This window comes from Phacochoerus africanus, chromosome 4, assembly GCF_016906955.1.
Source record: "Phacochoerus africanus isolate WHEZ1 chromosome 4, ROS_Pafr_v1, whole genome shotgun sequence".
Lineage (NCBI taxonomy): Eukaryota > Metazoa > Chordata > Mammalia > Artiodactyla > Suidae > Phacochoerus > Phacochoerus africanus.
Window position 1 is genome coordinate 145,920,933 of NC_062547.1, and position 19,881 is coordinate 145,940,813.

The window sequence follows — 19,881 nt, forward strand, 5'->3', positions numbered from 1 at the left end:
TCCACGCTTGCCCAGAAGCCTGGAGCCTAGAGGTTAGGAACTGGTCCCAGTCACAGAACTAGGATGGAGCAGGGCCTCCTCTGGAAGCTGGGAGTTGTAAGTCTAAAGCCAGGCTAGCAGCTCAGTGGCTTGTTCGTAAGAATGAAACAGAGCAGGGCCCTGTAGGGCACCCGGGCACGAAAGCATTTCTGTGTCTGTCATTTATTTTTAGGAACTGAGCCTCATTCAGCCTCCATGGAACTTCCCCGAGTTCCAAGAGTCAGGTTCAGACAGTTGCTGTTGAGGGAAGAAAGGGGATGCAAAGACAAGAGAGGAACAGTCAGGAAACAATAGTGCAGCCTTGGGGCAGGGTCCTGATTCCTCCTAAGGGATACATATAATGACATATACACCTAAGAGAAAAGTTATACTCCGTATCCTTCTTTTAGAAATGCATAGTTTAAAAGTGAACAACTCGGAGCCCTTCCTTGTGCATCTCCCTCATTTCATCGCACCCTAAACACCGTCACTTGTGAGTTAAAGAGTAGGACCCTGAGCACAACTGCCTATGAGTTAACGATGATGCTAAGGACCTTTCCTACTCTGTCCCAATCTCTGATCAATATGCCCTTTTGGCGAGTATTGTATTCTTTTTCTTCTGAAAAAGTCGAGACGCAATAACCCAGAAGACCCCCGCCAGGATCACGTCAGGATCTCCTGACCTCAGCTTTGATGACTAAGATTTTCCTGAAAGAAAAAAGAATGCAGGCTTGTCTCAACTCTGATTCTTAACTGAAACTCTGTTCTCCTCCTTTTAGACTATAAAAAACTCCCCTCAGTCCTTCCCCAGGGGAGGGCACAGCCTCTCTGGCATTAGCCTGCTGTGGCCTCCTTTGCCTGGCAAAGCAATAAAAGCTGCTTCTTTCTCCTTCACTCAAAAGTCTGTGTCTGGGTTTCTATTGAGTACCCGTGGACAGAGGCTGAGTTTTGGCGACAAGAAGACAGGGGATGCAATAGCAATGGTGAAGAAAACCTGGGCTTGAGTTTGAAGGTTCGGCAGCATGCTGTGGGAACCTAAGGGTGATAGGAGCTGTTCAATATTGTGACTTCTCTCAGACACCATAATAGGAATCCTGCACTAATTCCTAAATGCCTTTGGAATTCTGAATTGTAGAACAAGTAGAAGTGAGAAAACAGAAGCACTCTAGGGAGAGGCTACTTTGTTGTGCAGGAATCTATTGCTTTCACACTATAAGAGGGAAGGGATTTGACAAGTTAATTAATTTGCTTTTCCTGTTACGCAAGTACTTTTGCTGCTCAAATCCTACACCCTCTCCAAAGCAGTGTCTTCTCCAACACCAGCAGCAGACAACCACAGATGTTCCGTTTTGGGGGTATCATTTCCTGTTTTAGAGGGAATAGGGCAAGAGAGGTGGAGAAATGTTCCTTTGGCCTGAATAGTATTAAGCAGGAGAGTGGCTGTTTAGGATTTAGGGTCACAAGGTGCCTGAATGTTGAATTCTGAGTGCCGAGAGGTCTACGTATCCTTACCTTTGGTGTGTGTTTATGTTGTGTAGGTTCTTGCAAGGCTTGGAACTCGGACCAGGGTCCCTTCTTGCCTGGGAATCGGGGCTGTATTACGTACATGATTTGGGGGTAAGTCACTTTTCTAAGAATTGCTTTTCTCACTTAAGAAATGGGAACCTTACCTCCTGATCTATTTATCTCATAGTGCACTTGAGAAGAGAAAAACTGTGTTTGCATGCCTTTTGGAAAATATATTTATAATTTTGATAAAAGTTCAGTATTGAAGGAACAGAAACCTTTGCAAAAATACTTTGTTGTTTGCCTGGATGTCTTTTTTGTGTATATTTATTAACAATAAAAAAAGTCAGAGTAAATTAAGCAGATGTTATTATCACCGTGTACCAAGTGTCTGTCAGCTAGGAGCTGCTAATAAGACAGGTCTTTGTGCATAGGATTCTGGAAGAGTCTTATTCTTTGCCTTACCCTAAGGCACATTAAAAATTCCAAGACCTGTATAAAGTAGAACGGGGTAGCACTTGCCCTGTAAACTTAGGTCACATGAATGGCGGGCTGTTTGTTTTCATGTCAAAGCAGCATCATCAGTTCCAACTTTCAATGGGACAGACCACTCACTGAAATGCTGCCTTCTCACTTCTTTATCCTGTTCATTTCTTTTGTAACCATACTTTCTACATTTTGAGAACTTTTTTTTATGTTACTGTTACTTATTTTTTATTTTATTTTATTGGAAAAGAATTGACTTACAATATTGAACTAGTTTCAGGTGTACAGCACAATGAATCAGTCATAGATATAAATCTATCCTTTCTTTTTTCCCATATAGATTATTACAAACTATAGAGGAGGTCGTCCTGTGCTATACAGTAGTTTCTTATTAATCATCTATTTTATAGAGTAGTGTGTGTATATGTTATTCCCACATCCCAATTCCTTCCTCCCCCAAAGATTTCACATGATACCCATAAAATTGGTTTTGAAATCTGTGTTTGTTTCTCTTTTATAAGTTTTTTGGTATCATTTTATTAGATTCTATATATAAGTGATATCATATATTTGTTTTTCTCTAACTTCATTCAGTATGATAATCTCTATGTCCGTCCATGTTGCTACAAACGGCATTATTTCATTCTTTTTTATGGCTGAATAATATTTCATTGTATATATGTACCACATCTTCTTTATCTGTTCCTCTGTTGATGAACATTTAGGTTGCTTCCCTGTTTTGGCTACTGTGAACAGTGCTGCAATGAACATTGGGGTATGTATATGTTTTTGAATTATGGTTTTCTCTGGATATACGTCCAGGAGTGAGATTGCTGGGTCATATGGTAAATCTATGTTTAGTTTCTTAAGGAACCTCTATATTGTCCTCCCCAGTGACTGCACCAGTTTACATTCCCACCAACTGTGTAGATGCTTCCTTTTTCTCCAAATCCTCTCCAGCATTTCTTGTTTCTAGACTTTTTGATGATGACCATTCTTGCCGGTGTGAGGTGACATCTCATTATAGTTTTGACTTGCATTTTTCTAATAATTAGTGATGCTGAGCATCTTTTCATGTGTCCTTTTTGGCCATCTGTCTGTCTTTGGAGAAATGTGTACTTAGATATTCTTCCAGTTTTAGTGCCAGTCCCTAGGCTAGTTTTACAGGTAGTATCTTATTAAGGGCCCCTAATAACCAGGTTATTATTACGATTCCCACTCTAAAATCAGGAAACAGAGCCTAAACGATTTGCTCAGGGTCATAAGTAGGGAATGAAGGGGCTCGAAAGGAGTCTAATTTCAAAGCACAATACCGTGCACTGTAGAGTTTGTGGAAAATGTCTATGCGGACTCCAGAGGGGCTGCCTGCTGTTGACTCTCTGTTTGGATCAGTGGTGTCATCCTGATCACTCCAGGACTGGGAGCCCTTTAGACAAAAATCTGTTTGACCCAGAAGTTTGAGTCAGGGGCACTTTGGGCTGACCTGATGCGAATATCACCGGTTGTGTTGGAATGTATATAGAATGTTGATTCGGACGGCTGGGGTTCTGGACACTGCATAACTTTGATGTGAACAAAAACATCAGCTTTCTGTTTGGGGCACAGCTGTGTAATCAAAGCCATGGAGCCTAGATGGATCTCATCTAATTGGTTCAGTGGAAACTTACAGCTGGAATAGGATGGGCCAGAGCTGTCTGCAGTCGTGCACGCAGAGCAGCCTCGACCAAGTTCTCCAGCTGCCACTGAAACAAATGCCCTCCTTTGTAAAGAGGCACGGAGTGGTGGCACACAAATAGCTAAGCCGTTTCACATTTGCAGACATTCAGGGTAATATATCTGCTGTCAATACGCCAAGCACACATTAGGGGGGATTGTGACAGCACTGCTGACACACTATTGATTCATGGCAGAGGCTGTTTATCTGTGACAAGAAAACATCAGTTGATATTGACAAATCATCTGAAAATACTCACCTACTTGCACTCTATCAAGTTGAGTGAAATATACAGTAAACTGGCTGCTGGGAGTCAAAATGGATCCACAGGGAGAGAGTGTCCATAAGACGTTAGATATTCTGTATAAATACACAGCCCAGGTTTATTGATGCTAAAGAGATCATTTTCTTCCTCTAAGACTGTAGACTGAAAACCAGCTAGTTTAATGGTAGGAAAGAAAAATGAGCGAAATTGGAATGGGGCTTGTTTACACAATTGTCTTGCTTATTGACCTTAAAAAGTGAATGTGAGAAACTTCCTGGTATTCAAAGCTAGATGGGGGTAGGGTCTAACACACTAGGCACAGGAACGCATGCCCTTGTTTTTAAAAAGTCAGGACCAAGGTGGATGGTTTTTAATTAAACTGATATTTTCCAGGCATGTTTCCAGACATTCCTGATTTTCTTTTTGGTTGGCGGTGGAAATCAACAGGCTGTTTAAATTTGGGGTGTGCATTCTGTCAGGATGGAATTTTCCCTCTAGGTTACTTGGGTAAAAAGTGGTCATCGGTCTATAAACGCTGTTTCAAGAAATGCATCCATTTATTCAACCAAGAGTTAGTAAGCTCGTAAGGAGTAGAACTGGGATCCAAACCAGTTCCAGGCACCCTATCTCTAGAAATTCCTCACATGAGCTGTGTGCACAACATACAACCCATGGGAGCTTTTTGAAGGCATTCTGGAGTTCTGAGTGAGTTGTTAAGGCAGGCACAGGAACCACAGGCCGTCTGGTTTCTGTGACCATCACCAGCCTGGAACCTCCTGGACCACCTGGCTGCCCCTTTCTCTTCAGGGAGTAGCACAGGCCCAAAGGGACTCTGGCTCAACATGTGCTAATTGATAGTGTTAGGGTAAGAAAAAGACAGAAGGAAAGTCTGTCAGCAAGGCAAAGAGTTGGAAGTAATATGTTCTCTTAAAAAGCTTTCCTGTGAGGTACTAATGAAAGTCAACAAACTGATATTTCCTTATTCGATCGGGTCCCGTTAAGGATTGATTGAACGCACACAGTTGCCAATTTTCTGAAAATAACTTGAAGCATCATTAAATGAATTTCCATGGAGTCCAATTTCATTCTGCCCTATCTCTTTGTTTATAGCCACTATTTTTTGGCATACTGCAGGGAACACTCTTTCTCTCCAATAGATCTATTAGAAGCAGGAAGATATTTTGTTAAATTTATAGGAATCCTTTTCCCTAGCTTGTCTAAATGTTCTTAGCTCAGTTGCCCATTGTTTCTGATGGTTATTTTCTATGTGGTGTGGCTGTATGTCTTGGGAACCAATTCTGTTTTTAGCAATAAGCCTATAAGATCTCTGGCAGCTATCTCTGCAGTAGGGCTATTTAGTAGGTAAAACAAACAAAAAATTCAACCCTTATAATAAATTCTTTCTGGAATTTTAACAATACGATTACATTGGGTAATTTCTAAGACCTATGTCATGCCAAATTTCAGGTTAGAGTGGGATCTGCTTCAGTGAGATGTTGTACAGGGGATGGGTTTGATTAAAACAACAACAACAAAACCGCAGAAATGATCTATAAACTACTACTCAGTGAAACCAAGAAAGTATTTTGTATCATTTACATTATTTACATCTTCAGAGCCAATGGCTTCTGCTTGCTTCTTGATATGATAGTCACGGAGTGATACAATATGCTCTGCCTACTTTTTATTTTGGCTGCACGTGTGCCACGTGGAAGTTCCCAGGTCAGGGGTCAAACCTGTGCTGCAAATGCAGAAACACTGGCTCTTTAACCCACTGCACCATAAGGGAATCTCCTGCTTTGCCTGCTTTTAATCAGTCTGATGTAATTGCTTTTCCAAGAAATTAAGTCAGTGGGTTTCCTAGGGCAGTGCACACGATTCTTAGGTATTGAGGAGGTACTTCACACATGATGAAGTAAAGACATACTGACCGGTTTAAAATCTTACATATAGTTAGTGGTGGTGCTAGGATTTGAATCCAGGTCTTTCGGACTCCAAAGTCTAAATCTCTTTGTATCTGTCATGGTAACCTGACTTCTAATGACCCAAATAAGGAACCCAGAACTACTTAATTCATATGGTGAAGTGTAGTTCTTGAACCTTAAATGTCACCCTCTCTCCCAGGTGTTACCATGAATTCCATATTTCAAAGCTTTTCATCATCATCCTTTTTTTACAGGATGTTGCAGTGTTTATTCTGTGGTTTTTATTGTATTGTTAATATAATTAATACCTTTATGAGTCCCTGATCAGATATTTAAATGACAGAAAATATTGCTTCACCACATTGAAGTTAAATGATTTTTGTTTCCTCCACATTTGTTTTTATAAAAATTCGATCTTAAGTCTTCATGGGAATTTTATCATTTTTTCTGAGGGAATATTTACGTAGTTATTAACATGTAATCTAGTTTAGTGGTTGTCTTGGTTTTCAGTGGAGCAGCTAATCGAAATGGGACACTAACCATGGCGGATTACATCAGGCCATTAAGGAAGGACGTTCTGAAAAGCAGAGAAAACAGGCTATGTTTTGCATAGAGAATTCCTTAATTTGTTTATTATTATAGAGCTCGTGTGTTCAAATCTGTGTCCAAATATTTTCTTTGAGGTGTTTCTTGAGCTAAAGAGCTTTTTCTCTGTGGCTTTGAAGGTTAGAATCATCATTGGTTGAAGCTGACAGCAGTTTGCAAATTTGAGTTTTCAAATAATGTGTCTTAGCTGATGCCTACATGTTTAGGAAGCTAAATTAATAGGAGCTTTTCTAAATACACAGAGGAGACGTATGGAAAGAGTAGAGACTATGTCATCAGGGAGGCAGGACCTGCGACAAACCTATGCTCCTGAGCGATGGCGCCCTGACAGATATAGCCAGGGTGACGTCTCTGAGCTTCGGTTTCAGTGTCCTCGCTTGTAAAGTGGGGAAAGCAGCAGCGACGATGCCCGGCTTCTGGGATGGTCACATGCTCTTTGGAAGGAGGCAATGGGGAAATATTCTTATAGGTACTTTGTGAAGCTGGGCGCATATCCTTTTCTCACATTTTTCAACCATTCAAGATGTATACAATTCTAACATCCTGTACCTAGTTCAGTGTCTAGCAAATGACTGAAACCTCCATACATGATCGCAGGTATAATGATTAAAAACACGAAAGATCTAATGATGGACCTTAAAGGTGCTTCTTAAAGGCTAGAACGGCAGGCTGTACACTAACTGACCTTGTCCAGGCCCTCTGGATGGGCATTATGCTGTGGATGCAGGACTTCTGACTCCATCAGTTGTCCATGTGGATGATTCTATGTGCAACAGCCAGTCATCCTCAACAAAAGAAGTTAGACCAATCCTGGGAAGATGAGGGAGGGTCCAACCACTTCTCAAGCTGAAATACTTTCAGGTTTAAACGAGAATTTGACTGAACACCATCTTGCCCCACATCCCCAGTGCTTTTTCTTGTCTTTTATATTTCCTCTAATAACACCTATACGTGGGTGAAGAGGTAGTACGGTTTGCTACTTCTGTCTTTTAAAAAAATAATGTTTACAGCTTCGATATCTTTAGGGATAAAGAAAATTACCAAAAATGTGTGCTGAAGAACATAACTGCCAGGCAGGATGTATTCCTAAAACACAGGAGGACTTGATTTACGCATAGCTCTTTATGAACCAGACCCAGGAAAGAGGGCAATGACTATAAGAAAGGCACGACTCCCCTTGTGGCTCATGGGGTTAAGGGTCTGACATTGTCACTGTCGTGGCTCAGGTCGCTGCTGTGGCATGTGTTGGATTTCTGTCCCAGGAACTTCCACATGCCTTGAGTGCAGCCAGAAAGAAAAAAAAAATGCAGTGTCTTTAGAAAAATCAGCTTCAGCAGTCTTAGAATTGGTTATGAATAGGACAGCGTGCAGGTCTTCTGCAAATGATGAGCAAATCTTGCATGACTCTTGCCTACCAGCACCCTCGGGGCTCCAGTACTTTTGGGAGTTCAAAACGCACAGCAGAATTTTCTGTGCATAAGAGCATTAGACATTAAAACTGAAGGCTTGAGACCTTTGTGAATCCTTTGGGGTAAAAGAAACTTCATTTAGATGAGTAGAATCATATGTTCTAGCTCTTCTATGGGCACAGCATTTCCATTTAAATCATTTCAGGAAGGTTTAGTTGTGAGACGCAGTCTACCAGTGGCCTCTCACCTGTACATTTTATATCTTTACTAACCAACATATTGTCCTCACCCTTTGTTTATAGGAAACATCAGGAAGCTCTGTATATAATTAGATATATCCCTGGGAGAAAACTGCTATGAATACTTTGTTTTCCTTCTTAGTATAGTAAAGAAGAATTCTAACCAGTAAGTTCTAATATTGTCTTAAATAGCCACTTGGTTCCCTACACTGGTGAACTGCATCTTACAGCTAAGCCTAACCAAAGGGCTCCATGTTAGAATCCTGGCTCCACCACTTGCTAACTCTGTGCATCAATTCTTGTGTAACTATAGTCATAAAACTACGGTGAGTATTAGGGAATAGGACATATATCTTACCCAGTGGTGAATGGATCTGGGGAACAAAAGGTCCAGAAAGAATCAGAGGAAGGTCACTGGTACAGGAGACCCTGTGAGGGGCAGGTGCGTAAGTTGGGGCCATGAGAAGCCAGGCTTGTTCAGCTGCAGGAGGGGACTGTGCAGGGGCTGGTGTAGACGTCCATGAAAGACCACAGGCTCTTTGTGGATAGTGCTTCCGTGAGATGTCAGTGAAGCATCTCGTCGTGTGGAGTTGCCATTGGACGCCAGTCAGGAAGAAGACCCAGACTCAGACTGGACAAACATGAGCCCTCTGCATCTCTCTCTAACCCAGTTAAACGGCTGCTGATTCACTCTGTTGCCAAAATTACAGCTAATGTTTCTTGTGGACAACCCTAATCTGAAGCCATCCATGGAAAGGAATTCAGGGCAACGTTGGTCCAGGGTAAATAAGTGGACACAGTATCAAAGCATATTCCGTGTGACTTTAGGTAAATTACTTAAACCCTCTGAGCATGTTTTCCTTCCTCCGTATAAGGGACATAGTAACGTCACACACCCTGCAGCGTTATTTTAGGATCAAATGATGTGTTTTAGGTAAAGCATTTTGTACAGTGCCTGGCACCTGCTAAGAGCCCCCCCCCCGCCCCCACATTAGTTATTTTACTTTCACATCTATATTCTTTGGTCAGGTGTCACATCAGAGCCTCTCAGGACTGCTCTGTCAATCCCTGTTAGCCTTTGCCCTTGAGTATTTTGGTTTTCGTAGTGCTTATGTTAGCTTTTATTAAGCTAACATTCAAGGATAGGGTGTCCTTTTCTCTAGGGCTGTTCTAGAGAGGGTTGCCCTTGGGTTCAAAAGGGAATTATTCATGTTAAAGATGATTCTCTATTCCCCACTCTAATGGTTCCTAGAGGATGAGACCTGTTTGCTAAAGGGCACCTGTTGACACTTGGGGAGTACTGTCTTCTGATCTTTGAGCTATATTGGTGCCTTGCAGAAAAGCGTGATTGTTTGAATGGTTCAGCCTGCTCAATGAATCACAAAGTCATGGTCATGCCACACGAGATGCTGTTCTGGAGTATGTTCACGTTGCTACTAATCTGTCTTTCCTATTGTTCTCAGTCTGAGGTGGGTTTTGGCTCACTGCTCTTTGCAGCTGCTCTTTATTTTATTGGTTTGGCTAAACTAGGAGGCCCAGCTCAACAGGGATGGGATAAACCTAAGTTTATTTCAGATGCTCCTGCTTCTTTAGATTGACTTTACTGTTACCCAGGGTGGTATCCTAATAAGAATAAACTTAATGCTAGCACTAACCTTCCCACAAGTCAGAATGCCAGAGTAGTTGGTAACCCTCAGTTGCCTGGACCTCCAGATGATGCAACTGTTCTTTCAATTTTCCTATTCAGACTAGACTTCTTCAGTTACAGTAGTAGACTTCTGAAAAGGAAGCAGAATTGTATTGGTCAAAATTAAATTCAAAATTTAGCAACTGGAGTCAAGAGCAGCAGGGAAAGAAAAACATGAAGAGGTCAGGGGCTCCTGTTGAGCCCCAGTATTCTTCAATTTGCCAGGAAAGATGCTGTGAACCCTGAGCCATGACAGCCTAGGCCTGGGCCCTCTGAACAATAATGCCATTCCTAGTTTTCAGTTACACCGCAAAGCCAGAAGAGACAGAGGAAGACCTCCCCTAAGATGGATGAGTAGTTCACCCTCGTTAGAAATCTGGGCCATCACTTCTCTCCATATTTCCAGTCTCCATATCCTCTCCCATGTTCCCAGGCTGAACTGATAGAATTCTCATTTATTCTGTGTGATAGTTCATTGTATGTGCCGACTCGACTGGGCGAAGGGATACCCAGATAGCTGGTAACCCATTTCTGGGTGTATGTGTGAGGGTGTTTCTGGAAGAGTTTAGCATTTGAATTTGCGAACTGAGTAACCCAGATGGTGGTTCCCAACGTGAGTGGGCTTCATCCAATCCATTGAGGGTTCAAATGGAGCAGAAAGGTGGAGAAAGGGTGGACGACCTCTCTGCTTGAATAGGTATCCCTCTTCTGCCCTTGGACATGGGTGCTCCTGGTTCTCAGGCTTTCGGACAGAGTTTGGGGCTTAACAATTATCCCCCTGATTCTCAGGCCTTTGAATTCAGACTGAATTACATGGGTGGCTTTCCTGGCTCTCGAGCTGGCAGAAAGCAGATCTTGGGACTTCTAGGCGTCTATATTTGTATGCACAAATCCCCATAATAAATCTTCTCTCATATATTGCCTATCGGTCTGTTTCTCTGGAGAACCTGAGTGTTGCCCTTTGAATTTTTTCTGTTCTTATGTATGGATCCCACTATCTTTACAGGCCTGCTTATGTGTTTTCACATAATGTCCAATTCTTTCGTATTTGTTGTAATATCCAGTGCAAAGATTATAGCTCTATAGGTCAACATTATTGTAGACTGGTACAAGGACTACAGCTCTCTATATCACCTGCATTTTAATCTAGCTCGTTGTACAATCTACAGCTTCATAGGTCAGCTGTATGGTAACTGACGTTCGTGGAGAGAACAAAGCTGCCTAGGTCAGTTGCATCATAATCTCCCACAGTGGGAGATTCGGGTCCTCGCTGCATATCCTGTATCATCATTTATCTCAGCGCAACAACTACAAGTCTATTATATGGACGAATTTAGGCTTCAAGAACCTGAATCCTAAAATTGCTAACGAAATTGCTACTACCACTTGGCATACCAAGAGACACTTCATACATAAAAGATTCAAACTCTGAATGCAGACTTGCAGAAGGTAACATAGAATGACAGCAATAAAAAAAGCAGTGCAGTTGATAATTCGATTCCTCATTTACCTCCCTCTAGGAGAATCTGTTCTTTCTCTAGATCTTTTGGTTAATGGGTTTAAAGTAGCATCACTGATTACTTACAGTTAGGCCTGCGTTGTTTAATCTGATCCTTTAGTTGTCATTTTTTTGATTATATGCATAGAAAGAGTAAAGACGTTAAAGTGAAGGTGGATGTATTTGCTGATAATCCAGCCTGTAGATGAAAAGTAAAAGTCTTTATCAATCAATTAGATGGTTCTGGAAACAGCTGTGCACACAATCCTAAGTACCTGAACATTTGGGAACATCTGGCTAATGGACAGAATCTTCTTTTAAACATCTCGATGTTTGATATCACGTTGACTTGATGACACAGAAGCCACTGTTACGGGGCTTGGAAAATCATCCTCAGCTAATAGGACCCAAACCGTGAACCAGTATGATCTATATGAAAGCTTGACTGTTTGGTATTTAAAAAGAGTTTTTCCTTTAGTCAAAATCAGACTCTGGAGTCTTTAAAATATTTCCAGAAAAAGAGACGATTCATCTTATTAAAATGTAACCCAAGATAACATAGCCTAGATGACCTCGGTTATGGCAGTGACTTTAAATACAGAACCAGGAGTTCCCGTCGTGGCGCAGTGGTTAACGAATCCGACTAGGAACCATGAGGTTGCGGGTTCGGTCCCTGCCCTTGCTCAGTGGGTTAACGATCCGGCGTTGCCGTGAGCTGTGGTGTAGGTTGCAGACGCGGCTCGGATCCCGCGTTGCTGTGGCTCTGGGGTAGGCCGGTGGCTACAGCTCTGATTGGACCCCTAGCCTGGGAACCTCCATGTGCCGCAGGAGCGGCCCAAGAAATAGCAACAACAAGACAAAAAAAAAAAAAACCAAAAAAAAACAAAACAAAACAAAATCTGCTTAAACATGGGTAAAAGACCCAAACAGACACTTCACCGAAGAGGATATATAGATGGCAAACAAACCTAGGGAAAGTTCAACATCATATGCCGTTAGAGAATTACAAACCAAAATAATGAGATACCACTACACACCTATCGGAATAGCCAAAATCCAGAATGGTGGCAACACTACATGCTAGTGAGGATTAAAAAGAAAAGAGAAACTAAACTTAGAAACATTTTTCCCATCTAATGCAAGTTCTTCATCAGTTACGGAGTGAAAATCCTGCTGGGAGAACTTTTCAAAAAGAGAATGAATGGCTGTATAATCGTTACATAACCATTAATTAATAAACTGCAAAGCGGATGTGCCTTGCTTCCAAAAGTCTTCTTCCTCCCCTGCTGTTAGGAAGCAGAATTGTTCTTTCAGGCATCAGAACTCCAAGCTTCCATGTCATCTTTAATTTCTTCCTCTTCTTTGCCTTTAGTTTCCGCTCGATGAGTAAGTGCTTTCTCTTGATTAGAAACCTATTTCTTATGTATCTTTTTGTCTCCCATTGAAGTTTGAGCTCAGATCATATAATCTTTTTATCTTCTAAGAAAGTGTTCAAATTCTTGTTAATTATGAGGATAATGTGTGGTTTGGGGGTAACAAATTCAAATCAGATAAAAGGGAATAAAGCAAAAATTGAACGTTTCCAGTTCTCTAGTCTCATTACCCAACTGTTAAAAATGGTTATTGCCTGATTTTATTATGTTGGTATAAGAGAGTTACATATATCTTTATCAATATAATATAGCTATATCAAAATATAATCACAAATTAAATTTCTGTGAACCAGGAGTACGTTACCATGTACTTTATGTAACTTTTCTCATGCAACCCTTGTACTCTCAGATAACGGATGGAACCAAAATTGTAACCTTGCCTGGCTAACTCCAGAGCTTCCCACTTTACTCCTACTTTTGTTTCTTAAAAATAAAGCTGTGATGACATTATACACGTTGTTCTGCAACTTCCTTATGTTTACATGACCTATGAGTGATGCCTGTACTCATATCAAAATGCCTCATTCTTTTTAACAAGCTATACAGTACTCTGTTGCACAGATGGATAATCGTTTTGCTCAAATACCCTCTTTGGATAGACATTTAAGTAATTCCACTTTTTCTATTATAAAAATGCCATAAATATTTTTGTACACTTGAGTTTGTGTTTTTGCTGGATAAGTTCCTTAGAAGTAAATTTGCAACACGTTCTTCACTTGTTTGCCCACCTCCCCTTTCTGCCCTCTCAAATCCATCTTTCTCATTCCTTCCAGACTTACCACCATGGAGCTGATCCCACCACCTCCTGGTTCTGGGCTCCCCTGGACTTTTGGATAAGGTATCACACGTTGCCTCTTCTGTCTTACAAAATTTCAGATACTTTCAATCCAAGCTCATTTTACCTCGTCCTCTTTTACTCACTCAGTGCCCCCGTGTCAGCTGTCCTCAGTATTGCCTTAGTCTGCAATTTATTCCTTCTCCTCCAGCTTTTCTAGTATGGCTCTTTTGTACTGTTGTGATCTAGCTCAATTACTAATTCCTTCACAAATTCTCCCCAGCTAGAAATTACAGCCCCATAGTCTCAATCTCCCAAAGCATCTGATTCGCCTCTCTCTCTGTTTGCACAGCCATCAAGTCCTGTTTTGTATCAGCACGGATCTCTAATACACCCTTCATCATTCTCTGAAAATTCTAAAAAGGAAAAGGAAAGAAAAGAAGGCCAAAGAGAATAAATCCTTGTGTGTATGTTCCACGACTAATACATACTATACCCCCTGTGGCATCTAGTGTTGACTGGATAATTAAGTAGTTATTTCATAAATGAATTTGCTTTTGAGTATGAAGACCCTTTTACTATGTCCCTGCATTTCTTTCTCTTCATGGATTCTAATGGCGCGGAACCACTGAGCTTGAGTTGCTTGTCTCTGTGAATGAAACATTCACCTACCGTTAAAGGTGATCTTATTGCCATTTTATTGGGGACAACGTTTACTAAAAACTCCTAAAAACTGAGCCGTTTTGGCTGATCATACCACATGTGCCTTTAACATAGGTTTTTATAGAAAACTTACCTGTCTACAATTCCTGATATCAGGCAGCTGTATCTACCAAGTTCTGTGCCACAGGAAATTGGACTACAAGTGAACATTTGATCTATGGGCGAAATATATTGATGCTAGTCATTAAAATTTGATCATTCTTCTGGAAAAAAGTGAGGTAGGAGTTCCCACTGTGGCACAGTGGGTTAAGAATCTGACTGCAGTGGCTCAGGTGGCTCCAGAGTTGCAGGTTCTCTTCCCAGTCTGGTGCAGTGGGTTAAAGGATCCAGTGTTGCCCCAGCTGTGGCAACAGACTGGGAACTTCCATATGCCCTGGGTGTAGCCGTGAAATTAAAAAAAAAATGAGGTAACCCAATCAGATTCTCCTTCATAATTTGGAAATGAGAAGTGAGGCTGAAGGGTTACTTGGAGGCAGAATATGTGTGGGAGTCATGAGGCACAGAGTTGGAAGAATGCGTATGAGATGTCCTGCAGTCGTGGACTGGAGCCTACTCCCTAAAGGCCGCTGGTGCTACAGGCAGTCAGATTTACCCCTGAAACCCCTCACAAAGGTGCCACTTTGAGGCCAGCATACTCTTTCTTGGTAAGCTCAACATAACATTTTTCTGCAGTTTGGAACAGATTACTGCTTCTTCCATAGAGCACCAGATGAAGCTGTTTTACTGCAAATATGTATCTCTAAATACTAGAATTACACATGGTGCCATAAGATGATCACAGTACAGGAGGCACCTGGAAACTAAACGTGACAGAGAGAACAGCAGTTTTAGGACCCCCATCGTAGGCTCACTCTGTGTGTCTGTGGGAAGCACTGAGAGGTGAATATGCATAAAACACATCCACTTATAATTTGTCTCCAGAGTGGAGAACGGAGGAGGAAGAAGATGGAGGCATCATGCAGAGAGAAGGCAGGTCGTCATGAGCAGAGGCTGCAAAGCCCCAGAGCAGGAGACAGGAGAGGAAGCATCCCCTCCAGCTGGCTTGAACTTGAAACAGTCCACTCTTCTGCTCCCGTGGGTGCCTATCCTTACAGCCACTCGCCCTTCCTCAAGATAACCCGGAATAACCTTTGTCATTACAACCAGAATAACCCAGGCTAGCCAGTGGATGGTAAAGATTCTGCTCCTTAGTTTCTTTGGAGGGTTGCCTCGTATCCATGAAAATGCTTCTGGGTGGGGAGGGAGAGAAAGTCTACGGGAGATATTCTCCACTTTACACTTTTTAGAGAAATTATATTCTGGCATTTCTGGAGCTAGGATATTAGCAAAGAGATCAGAAGGCAACACAAAAAGGAAAAGATAATCTTTAAAGATATTTTGTATTATAGTTGATTTATAATGTTCTGCCAATTTCTGCTGTACAGCAAAGTGACCCAGTTATACATATATATATATATATATATATATATTTCTCACATTATCCTCTATCATGTTCCATTACAAGTGACTATATATAGTTCCCTGTGTTATACAGCAGGATTTCATTGACTATCCCCCCAAAAAAAGCATAGATAATTAATTAGTTTTGGGGCAAATTAGAGTCACCTGCCATTTTTTTGTACATAGCATGTCCAGTGTGTTTTATATGCACTCAACATGACCTTTAAATGTAGTTCAGACCAATTTCAGTATTTTCAGCCCTAGAAAAATCATATTTTGTGCCCCCTCTTGCATACCATGGTAGAATAACGTTCAGCGTGAGATAAAATACTCTTTGTTATTTCTTCCTGTGGAAAGCAAATGCACAATTTCAGATTGTCAGATGATAGTCAGCTTTGAATAAATTCTGTTCCCTCCTCTTTGGGAGACGCCTATAGAGAACATTCTGGGATTTAATCAGCAGACAGTAGTGGAGAATTAGCTTAGAAAACTAGCCCTTTCTAACACAGCTGCTCTTCAGAAAGACACTGTGTCCTGCAAGGAAACATCAGACCTCAGAAGAGCACACAGGACAGCTGCCAGGGACGGCAAGTCTGGACCGCCTTTTGCAGCATCTGTTGGGAGTCGACAAACTGCCTGGTGATGTGCAGCCGGAATCTTACTGATGAACTCCAGTGCCAGCTCCTGGCCGCCGGGAAATTGGTTTCCAGGTCTCCTGGGCTGGTGCCGAGAAGAACACAGAACATTCTTGGAACAGGAGAAGGCACATAGTTTTGGATGTGCTCGGCCATACCAAAGAGACTTATGGAAACCTGAGCTTTCTTTCCCTCCTTGCAGAGCATCAGTCTTGTGATCTGAGCCGAAACTGTGTTTCTTCATTTTCCACAGGCCTGGACTGGAACACACACACACACACACACACACACACACACACACACACACACACACACACACACACACACACTCACATTTCTGTTGAGACCTCCTGCTAACATACACTGCTTCATTTTCAAAGAATAATAATGATTTTTAAAAAAAGCCTACTCTCTGAGCTACTTTACAGTAGAAACATGTCGTCCACCAGAATGGCCTCTTTTGTTGCAGGGTCTCTTTCCTCCAAGCCAATCACTTCTGTTTCTCATGAATGCACTTTCTTCTTTTGCTTCAAATGAAAGCCGACCTCTCGTTGCTCTTCACTGATCAGAGTCATCACACTGGCTTTTCATCTGCATTCAGACAGATTCCACTGATGAGTCTGGGGAGACTAGTTTTGTTTATGAAACCAGAATCCAAAAGTGCCTGTAGAATATTCACAGATTTTTTTTTCAGTATTCACAGATGGGGGGTGACCAATGAATGAGGAAGGCAGATTTATCAAGGGGATATTTTTTTTTATTATTTTTAAAATTTTATTTTTTGGAGTTCCCATCATGGCACAGCGGAAATGAATCCGACTAGGAACCCTGAGGTTGTGGGTTCGAGCCCTGGCCTTGCTCAGTGGGTTAAGGATCTGGCATTGCACTGAGCTGTGGGGTAGGTCACAGGAACCTCCATATGCCACAGGTGTGGCCCTAAAAAGCAAAAAAAAAAAAAAGAAGTACTCACAGTTAAGTTATCAGAGAAGAACAAGCTGGAAGGTGGGCACACCCTCCTTCCTCCTTCCTTCCCTCCCTCTCTCTCTCTTTTTTTTTTTTTTGGTCTTTTGAGGGCCGCCCCCATGGCATATGGAGGTTCCCAGGCTAGGGGTCGAATTGGAGCTGTAGTTGCCAGCCTACACCACAGCCACAGCAACCCCACATGGGAGATGCAGCTATGATGCATCTGTGATCTACACCACAGCTCATGGAAACCTGGGATCCTTAACCTGCTGATGGAGGCCAGGGATTGAACCTGTGTCCTCATGGATACTAGTCAGATTCCTTTCCGCTGAGCCATGATGGGAATTCCTCAAGAGGATAATTTGAATTTATTTAAATGGTTTCTAATAAGAAGCCAGTCAAAAGCAGAGAGACAGGTAATGAAATGAAATTCTCATTGGCAGGTAGCAATAGTATAGTCTCACAATGTACCAGCTCTGCGGGGTTTTGTGTGGATTTTTTTCATTACTCCTTAAGAGTCACCTTTAAGGAAAGACTTGCTATGTTTTTCTGGGGTCAGAGATATCTTGTAATCTGCCTAAAATTAATTTACTTGGTAAGTATAAAAGTTCACGGGACTTCGTGCCAAGATTTTCTGGTATATTCTATGGTTTCCGCAGAATGTTATCACTTGTTCACTCAGTTCTTCAGCCCCCATTCTCTGCCCAGCATTTGTCCAGCTCTGGGGACACAGCAATGAAAAAGATAAAAACAAACCCTGCCCTCGTGGAGCTTATATTCTATTGTCAAAGTCACAAAAGATTCTGAGTGGGAATTTAATCTAATCTAACTTAACGTGGATAAGGAACAAACATATAAGGTTTCTCTTAAACTCTGAAGGCACATTAAGTAAGTGGTTGGAGCAAAGCCTCTGAGGCTGAGTTTGAATCAGGGTCCTGTCACTTCCTGGTGGTTTCCTTGTTTTCTCCCTTTGTAAATAACAGGGTTAATAATTTTAGTACTGGCCGATTGGGACATTTTTTTTGTTGTCGTTCAGACTGAAGGAGATAACACACATAGACTATCTAGTACAGCACCTCATCTAAAACAAAGCTCAGCAAAAGATTGCCGGCATTGATAGTGCTGCTGCTGCTGGCGATGTTAATTGGAGCTTCGGGCAATTGTTACAACAAAAACAAGGGCAACATTTTAACTCAGTGAGGAGGAGAAGATCTGTGGCAGAACAGACCATGCTGAATTTTAGAACCAGAGGCCTCTTTCATACTGGAAGTGTAACTGGTCTCAAAAGCGATTTAAAAAATTAAGCTCGCAGGCTAAATAACCTGAAGAGTTTTCAAGCCTGGTGACCACCACTGCATGAACCCTTTTTCTTGGCATCTTCTTTGCAAGTCCTTGGCCAAGGATGTGCCTTCTGGAGAGGCATGAGGACCATGCGGAGATCCCACCCTGGTTTGTGATGCAGCAGAACCGCTGGGTGTTCCCCATGTCAGAAGGAGCTTTCCTGCCACCTGTGCACTGCCCTCTGCTTCCTCCTAAAGAGGTGTCTCACACTCATGGGAGATCCCAGGAACTTGTCAGTGAGATGCTCATTGGGAAAGAAGACAGTAAAATTAACACCTGAGTTTGAGTTATGATCCATAGAAGGATTAAAAATTTTGGCTCAGAGGATGGATATAAGTCTGGGCATTCAGATTGTTTTGTTAGGTAATTCTCTTCACAGTTACACAATTTATTTAAGAATTCCCAAACTTCAAAAGACTGGGTTGGTTCAACACTCTGCTGGCATAACTCATAGATCCTGCCTGTTGTCATTTAGAGCAACGAAGTCTGGTAGCTTCTGCACTTGCTAATTAATCCATCCTTAGGCATCAGAGATGGGAGACTTTATGTCATTTATGTCATAAGTGAGTTATGGGCCTAGGATAAAGTCACCTTCATTGCAGGTTGCTAACATCTTTCTTCAAGGACACAAAGAGACCTCCAGCAAAACATTTAACCTCCCTGTGTCTGAGTTTCCTCCACTGTGAAATAGGAATATTCACATCTGTCCAGATGCTCTTATGTGGCAGTATCAAGATAATGGATCTGAAGCCTCCAGTTAGAATAAATGGCCCTCAATTTTCACAGAGAAATGATGGCATGATTCACTTTCTTTCTGTGATATAGATTTTATTCCTCTGTCTTATGGTCTCAGTGGCATCAATTTAAGACTATGTCTATTCCGTCCCTACACCTTCCTTCCACAGTTCTCTACACGATCTTTCATTCTTTTTTCATTCCTTCTGTAAAAGCGTGCATGGCTTCTGTGTGTCCGGCTCTGAGTGGCTAGAAAACTGCTTCTCGTTTTGGTTCCATTTCCTTCCACATTTATTAGCTGCTTCAGGATCGGCATCAAAGTGGGGAGGACTCTAATTAAGGGGAAGAGTAGTTTCTCCTACATAATGACACTTTTTACAAATAAATAAAATTTCCATTTAAAAATAGTTTTAGATTTAAAAAAAAGTTACAAAGATGGCACTGATAGTTCTCATACGCCCCTCACCGTTTTCCCTAATATTA

At 41.7% G+C, this 19,881-nt stretch overlaps 1 long non-coding RNA gene across 1 annotated transcript; it reads left to right on the top strand.

The window, feature by feature from the left end:
- Positions 1–2,754: 2,754 nt before the first annotated feature.
- Positions 2,755–14,131, top strand: LOC125124384 (uncharacterized). The gene is made up of 3 exons (XR_007134296.1): positions 2,755–2,785; positions 13,560–13,624; positions 13,914–14,131. It is a non-coding gene; the product is annotated as an uncharacterized LOC125124384 (long non-coding RNA).
- The last annotated feature ends 5,750 nt before the right edge of the window (positions 14,132–19,881 follow it).